This window comes from Cupressus sempervirens, chromosome 6 (genome assembly GCF_028749045.1).
Source record: "Cupressus sempervirens isolate cs-2001-9-10 chromosome 6, ASM2874904v1, whole genome shotgun sequence".
NCBI lineage: Eukaryota > Viridiplantae > Streptophyta > Pinopsida > Cupressales > Cupressaceae > Cupressus > Cupressus sempervirens.
Window position 1 is genome coordinate 716,718,295 of NC_143123.1, and position 6,865 is coordinate 716,725,159.

General features: G+C 33.0%; 1 long non-coding RNA gene across 3 annotated transcripts; it reads left to right on the top strand.

Moving 5' to 3' along the window:
* Positions 1-3,514: 3,514 nt before the first annotated feature.
* On the top strand, positions 3,515-4,751 carry LOC149554298 (uncharacterized). Of its 3 annotated transcripts, none has more exons than XR_016353445.1 (3): positions 3,515-3,646; positions 4,133-4,425; positions 4,586-4,751. It is a non-coding gene; the product is annotated as an uncharacterized LOC149554298 (long non-coding RNA). The 3 variants fall into 3 exon arrangements; XR_016353446.1 differs by having other exon boundaries at positions 4,133-4,187; positions 4,386-4,751; XR_016353444.1 differs by lacking the exon at positions 3,515-3,646 and having other exon boundaries at positions 4,072-4,187; positions 4,386-4,425.
* Positions 4,752-6,865: the final 2,114 nt, after the last annotated feature.

Genomic DNA, 6,865 nt, shown 5'->3' on the forward strand with positions numbered 1-6,865 from the left:
GGTAATGTGTGTCGGTTGTTGCACATGCTTAGGTGGTCTCAAGCCTATGGTTTGAACACTGTTGTTGTTTCACTGATTTCAACTTTGTAATTTTTTCTGAAGTGGGGAAGGAATTGTGAAGTTGGTAGAGAACCTCGGTACGTGCTAGGCATCGACTAAGATGAATTTAGATTTGCTCATTACTATAATACTTTCCAAAGTTGTTTGCACGGTTGCATTCATAGACTCTTGGGACCTCCCACGAATTTGCCAAGATTTGAGGGTCTCATGGTTGCCATGAACTTGTGAAGTGAGGTCACAAACTTTTTAGGACACAAAAAAAATGGACTTCAGTTTTTATTTTGTTTTGGTGTGGTGTGACAAGTTTAAGTCTTTGGTCGTTGAGCTCATGTGAGTCCCAAGTTTTCATACCATGCCATTCTAATTCATTTTTCTAGCTTAGGAAGTAGGTAGCCAACAATTATTTTTCCAACACTAAATATTATATATAAATAGGTGTTGTACACCTTGTAAAATAAATGTTTATTATTATATATTTATATTTACTATAGATTTGCACCTAGGAGCACCTAGACAAATATAGTATTTGTTGAGATTCATTTTAAAATATTTTTGGGACAATTTGATGTTGTAGTGTAATATTACAATTGTTTAAAATTAGAAAAATGAAAATGAATAAATATTAAGTGTAGAGTCGAGGATTGAGGTAGAACATAGTTTTATTATGTAATTTATATTATACCAATTGGTAGTTTTATGTGAGCTTTGAAGACTTTTGAGGGCTTTTACGAATTTATTGTAATATTTCGTTGTTGAATAATACATGGATGATGGATGCTTTTGAAGGCTAAGTTTATCTCTCAAGAGGGTTTTTCCATGTTATATTTTGTGGCATGTTTTGTGTGGGTATATTGAATATTCTCTTAATTTCTCATATGGGTTATGTTTCAATTATTTTGTGAGTATGTTGGTATTTTCTTGTGGTTAAAGATAGTGTTGAGACAAATGATGGTTTCAAGAGAAAGAATGAGCATTCATTTAGCATTGGATGAGTTAATGGTCTCTTAGATATCTTGATGAACATTCTCATTTGTCATTCTTGGTCATACTCAATTTATGTACTTGATAGGTATCACCCATTGCTTTTTTCATGTGCATTATGTTTATGATCTTTTATGGATAATCTTGAACTATGAATATATTGCTAGTTATGGAGGATTCAATTTGAAAGATTTTTGACATTGGTTATCGCCTTGTGCATTTGACTTGTTACTATGATTGCATTCATTTGGCAATTGAGTTTTGAAGATGATTCACTCACGCATTCCTTGAATTGGGAATGGTATTGGTTTGACATTGAGGCTTACATCCGTGTTAATTACATTGTATATGTTACTTATTTGGGGTTTATGGAGGAGATCATACTAACATACTTGTCTTTGAAATCTGTATGGAGAAGCACATGCTATAGGTTTTAATTTCCAATGTTTCTATCTTTGGTCTTTGTTATCTTTCTAGATGTTTGGTTTTATATTACATCGAATTTGAAATTGTTTGAAGGTACATGATCACTAGTTTGTGTTCATGTGTTGTCATTTCAGAGACTTGTTGTAAGAGGTATACTTGTAGGTTATTAGTTTACATGTTATGCATCTTATTGTGGATAGTCCTTGATGTTGCATGGTTATGGTTTCACTTTCTATGTGATGCCATTAGTGAATTCATTTTAAATTTGACATTATCCATGGAGTCAGAGCTTCTAGGTGCTTGTGTGGTGGGATTTGCACTTGGAGCCTATAGTTGCATGTTATAGGTTGTATATGTTGATGATCTCAGAACCATTTCAATGTTTGGTATACCTTGGAGGTATGGATAATTGGTAGCATTGATGCTAGTACCGTTTCAACTACAAATATTTTATTTGTTTATTTTTAGGATATCACATGTGATAGGATTTACAGTTTGTTTGTAGCGGATTACGTGGCTTTCTTTGTGGATGACCACATATGTATGTTTTTGATTAAGGAAAATAGGTTTTGAAGAGTGCCTGAAACCCTTTACAGATCTTATAATTTTCAAAGAAGCCCAAACTTAAAAACAACAACCTTAAATGAAATAGGTCACCCAACAAAACAACGTGACCAGGGTGGCCTCACAGATAACACAGTGCTCTACTACCACCTAAACAAGTTTTAAACGAGAACTTGAAATCCCATGGTTACAAAAGAAGACATTTAATCCCAAACCATGTCAAACTACAAGACAACATGCCAAAGAGACCAAGATAACCAAAACAAAAAGGGACGAGTGGCAATGACACGATTGTTTGGTGACAACTTTGTTTTTGTTGTAGGTTTCTTGATGGAGCACATGAAGTAGTTTGATTCATCATGGTATATGTGCTTAGAGGGAGTATTCCCTTGTTCATATTTGTGTCTACTTATTGACCTTTATGCAATGAATACAAGGGGATAATGTTGGAAAAAAATTGTTGTACATCTTGTGTAATGTCTATTATTGTATAATTTTTTATTATAATGTATTTGCACATAGGAGTACTTCGATGGTCAACATGTAAACATTTCCTTTGGACTATTCTTGAGGCTACTGATGTATTGTAACATTATATTATAATTATTATTTTGGATCGATAAACGACTGAAGCCTAGATTAATTATTATTATTTATTATAATTAATTTTTTTATGTGTTAAGCAAATTCAAACCCAAGACCTCCCACATGAGAGGCTCACAAGTTACCATAGTGTCGTAGGCCCTTGCCTACATTATATTATAATTAATGTTATTATTTAATATTGGAGAAAGGAAATTATAAAAGTACCCAATATTAAATGTAGGGTCAATGGCCTAGGTAGCACATGATTTTACATACAACTTATATTATATAGCTTGGTGGTTTTATGGGAGCTTACCTCTATAAAAGTAACCATAAAGATAGTAGTTTCAAGGTATGCTATATTTAACATTTGTTAAGGTTGAAAGCATAAGAGATGGAGGAGCTAAATATTTGTCACATGGATTGTTCATTGATAGTTGGGGTTATATAGGTTTTTATGGATGTACAATTTTTCTAGGATATGTCTTGTGTCCTTTTTTGTGGGTGTATTGTCTATTATTTTGCATTTAAATTATGAACACTTATTTAATTGATTTATCATGCAAATTATATAAAAAATTGTTAGCTTGACTAGAAATTTCCTTATAGGAAATAAGATTTTATTTTTAGTTCATGGAATAAAATTTAAGTGATGAGCTTATAAAAAGTATGATACAACATTCATTTGTTAGATATAATCTTTGAGTGAATTATATGTAGATAATTTGTTTATGATATCTTCTTTACCTTAATTAGAATGTGTTTAAGATAAATTTCCATGCTATATCTCGTGTCATGGTTTTTGTGGCTATATTGACTATTCTCTTAATCTATCATGTGGTTTATGTATCAATTGTTTTGAATATGTTGGTATTTTCTCGTGGTTACAGATAGTGTTTATACGAATGATGGTTTCAAGAGAAAGAATGAGCATCCATTTAGTATTGGATGAGTTAATGGTCTCAGATAGCTTGATGAACATTCTCATTCCTCATTCTTGGTCATACTCAATAATTTACCTACTTTAGAGGTATTACCCATTGCTTCTTTCAGATGCATTATGTTCATTATCTTTTATGGATAATCTTGAGCTATGAATGAATTGCTAGTTAAGGATGATTCAATTTTAGAGATGTTTGTCTTTTAAATCTGTATGGAGAAGCACATGCTATAGGTTTTGATTTCCAATTTTTCTATCTTTGGTCTTTGTTATGTTTCTAGATGTTTGGTTCTATATTACATTGAATTTGAAATTGTTTGAAGCTATATGATTGCTAGTTTGTGCTCATGTGTTGTCACGTGAGAGACTTGTTGTAAGAGGTATACTTGTAGGTTATTAGTTTAAATGTTATGCATCTTATTGTGGATAGTGCTTGATGCTACATGGTTATGGTTACACTTTCTATTTGATGCTATTACTGAATTCATTTTTTATTTGACATTATCTATGAAGTGAGAACTTCTAGGTGTTTATGTGACTGGATTTGCACTTGGAGCCTATGGTTGCATGTTACAGGTTGTATATGTTGATGATATGGGACCGATTTGAATGATTTGTATGTACCTTGGAGGTATGGATAATTGGTAGCACTTCATGCTAGTACCATTTCAACTAAATACATTTCAGTTGTTTACTTTTGGGATATCACATGTGATAGGGCTTATGATTTATTTGTAGAAGATTATGTGGCTTTCTTTGTGGATGACCTCAGATGTATGTTGAGTGGCAATGCCACGATTGTTTGGTGGCAACTTTGTTTTTGTTGCAGGTTTCTTGATGGAGCACATGAAGTAGTTTGATTCATCATGGTATATGTGCTTAGAGGGAGTATTCCCTTGTTCATATTTGTGTCTAGTTATTGACCTTTATGCAATGAATACAAGGGGGGAATGTTGTTAAAATTATTTTGTACATCTTGCATAATGTCTATTATTGTATTATTTTTTATTATAATGTTTTTGCACGTAGGAGCCCTTGGTGAGACCAGTTGTCATTCCTACCATTGACCACCACGAGGACTAGTGGGGCAGGTATAAAGTATGTTTTTGACATTTGTTTAGTTGCCATATCAATATGTGGGATATTATAGTTGAAAATATATATGTTCCATAAAATGTAAATATGTTGCATAGAATATTGTGAATTTTTCTAAATAGACAAGTAATGTTTATTTAATAAACAATTGATATTTTTTTAGATCAATATAATATATTAAGTATAAAGGTGAAAGGGTTAAAACAATTATTAGAAGACCCTTTACATTAAAAGAAGAAAATATATGCAATTTACATTTTGGAAGGAAGAGAGGTAAAGTTCATATGGAAGGATATAAGAGAATGTTCTTTAAAGGAAAATAGGGAGATTGAGATTCAGGGGGAGCCTTACATTTCACTAGAGTCAACCTTGAGGGAGCAGATAGAGGATATGATTCAGTCAACCTTTGGTGATCTTGACCATATTGATTCAGAGGGAGTAAACCATGTTAAACTAGATTCTCAAGTGATCAATAAATTGTAGCAGTCAAGAGGACTATGATTCATGAATATATACCTCGGGACTATGTAATTTTAATGGGCTTACCCCCTGTGCACATCATGAGGAAGTGACGACTTCCAATTGATGTCACTTGTATTTGCAGAAGTTATTGAAAGGTGACAATCTTACAATAACTTAATTTTCTATTATGATGGATATCTTACAATGTTTATGCAGATCATGATAGATTATACTTTGCATGGTGGATGTTTATAGGTTACACATTATGAGAATGTGTGTGCACGTACCTTATAAACATTTTTTAGTACATAGTGAATGTAATGCAAATTGATGTTTTAGAGGCCATTACACTAAGTACTTGGCAAATATCATGCAACCTAATGTCCAGGAGACCATTACTCACAATACTTGGTGAATATCTTGCATCTCAACATTCTGAAGGCCATTACTCAAAGAGTATTTGGTGAATATCATATATTGTTATTCTAGAAACCAATACTTATATGTGATATCAAAATGGTGAATATCACATGTTGATATTCTGGAGACCGTTGCCTTATTGAGTACATGGTGAATATCAAATGTTGATTTTTTAGAGACCATTACTTAGAGTTTTGGTGAATATCATATGTTGATATTCTGAAGGCCAATACTCAAAGATATTCAGATTATATTACATAGAGGTAATATATGGTCATGTGTTTATCCTCCCTATCTAAGAGGGAGTGTTGATGTTATATATATATATATATATGCACACGTATATTCTCTCACTCTCTTATAAATATAAGGGGGGGTTGCAATTGGAAAACACATACCACATACATGGAAGTGCTTAGTAAATTTGCAGCAATCCTCAGAAGATCGACACAAAAAGGGTACCCATGTTTGCATAGGTGATGTGGAATCACATCATTGGCTGCTTTCTAAAACAAAGGGTACATTTCATTCAACTTTAAACTCACAATTATTAGCACAATATTGCCAAAAAAGTTGGGCATTAAGATACTAAGTATGGATATTAAATTAGTAAGTGTGTGTATCAACTGAACAACTCCTATCTAAACCATTGGAATGCACTCAGAGTACTAGGTCCTTTCCCCTATTCTTGGGTTATATTAGCAGAGTTAATGTGAGTATTTGAAGACATACTTAAAACAAAGGAAACATTTGGACACATTATTGTTGTTATTTGCATGGGCTCTTCAATTGGGAAGCAAGGAGGCGACATTGAAAGCAGTGCACTCGTGCATGAGGTCACAGTGGGTGGGTGAGATGATTCAAGGCTAGGTTTAGTCAAACCAAGGTTTGGGATGACAACTAGTAATTTCTTGTGACATGTTTAAGTTTGGGCAAAAGCAAGGAATTTCAACCATTTATCATTTGAAATTCTTCCAAACTAAAATAAAAAACAAATTGAGAAGGCTAGGTGTAGTTGGGAGGATCTTTTGTTGTACTTGGTGGAAGCAGAGGATGAAATGGAATGCTTTGAGAGTGAACGAAGAAGGAAGATGAAGTTCTTTCGAAGTAAATCGATTGCTAAGCTTAAGGTCAAATGGCATTGAGGAGTTAGTCAAGCGAATTTGGGAGAGGAAGAAGGGGAAAGTCAAGATGTAGAGTGAAATTTTCATATTGAGGGAGTCCAAAGAAGAAATGTTAAAATCAAGGGTATGATGAACACCTTTATTTTCACTTGGACTTTGTTCTCTTTATCAAGATGTTTTAGTTTTCTGGTTGGAAAACAATTTTGGT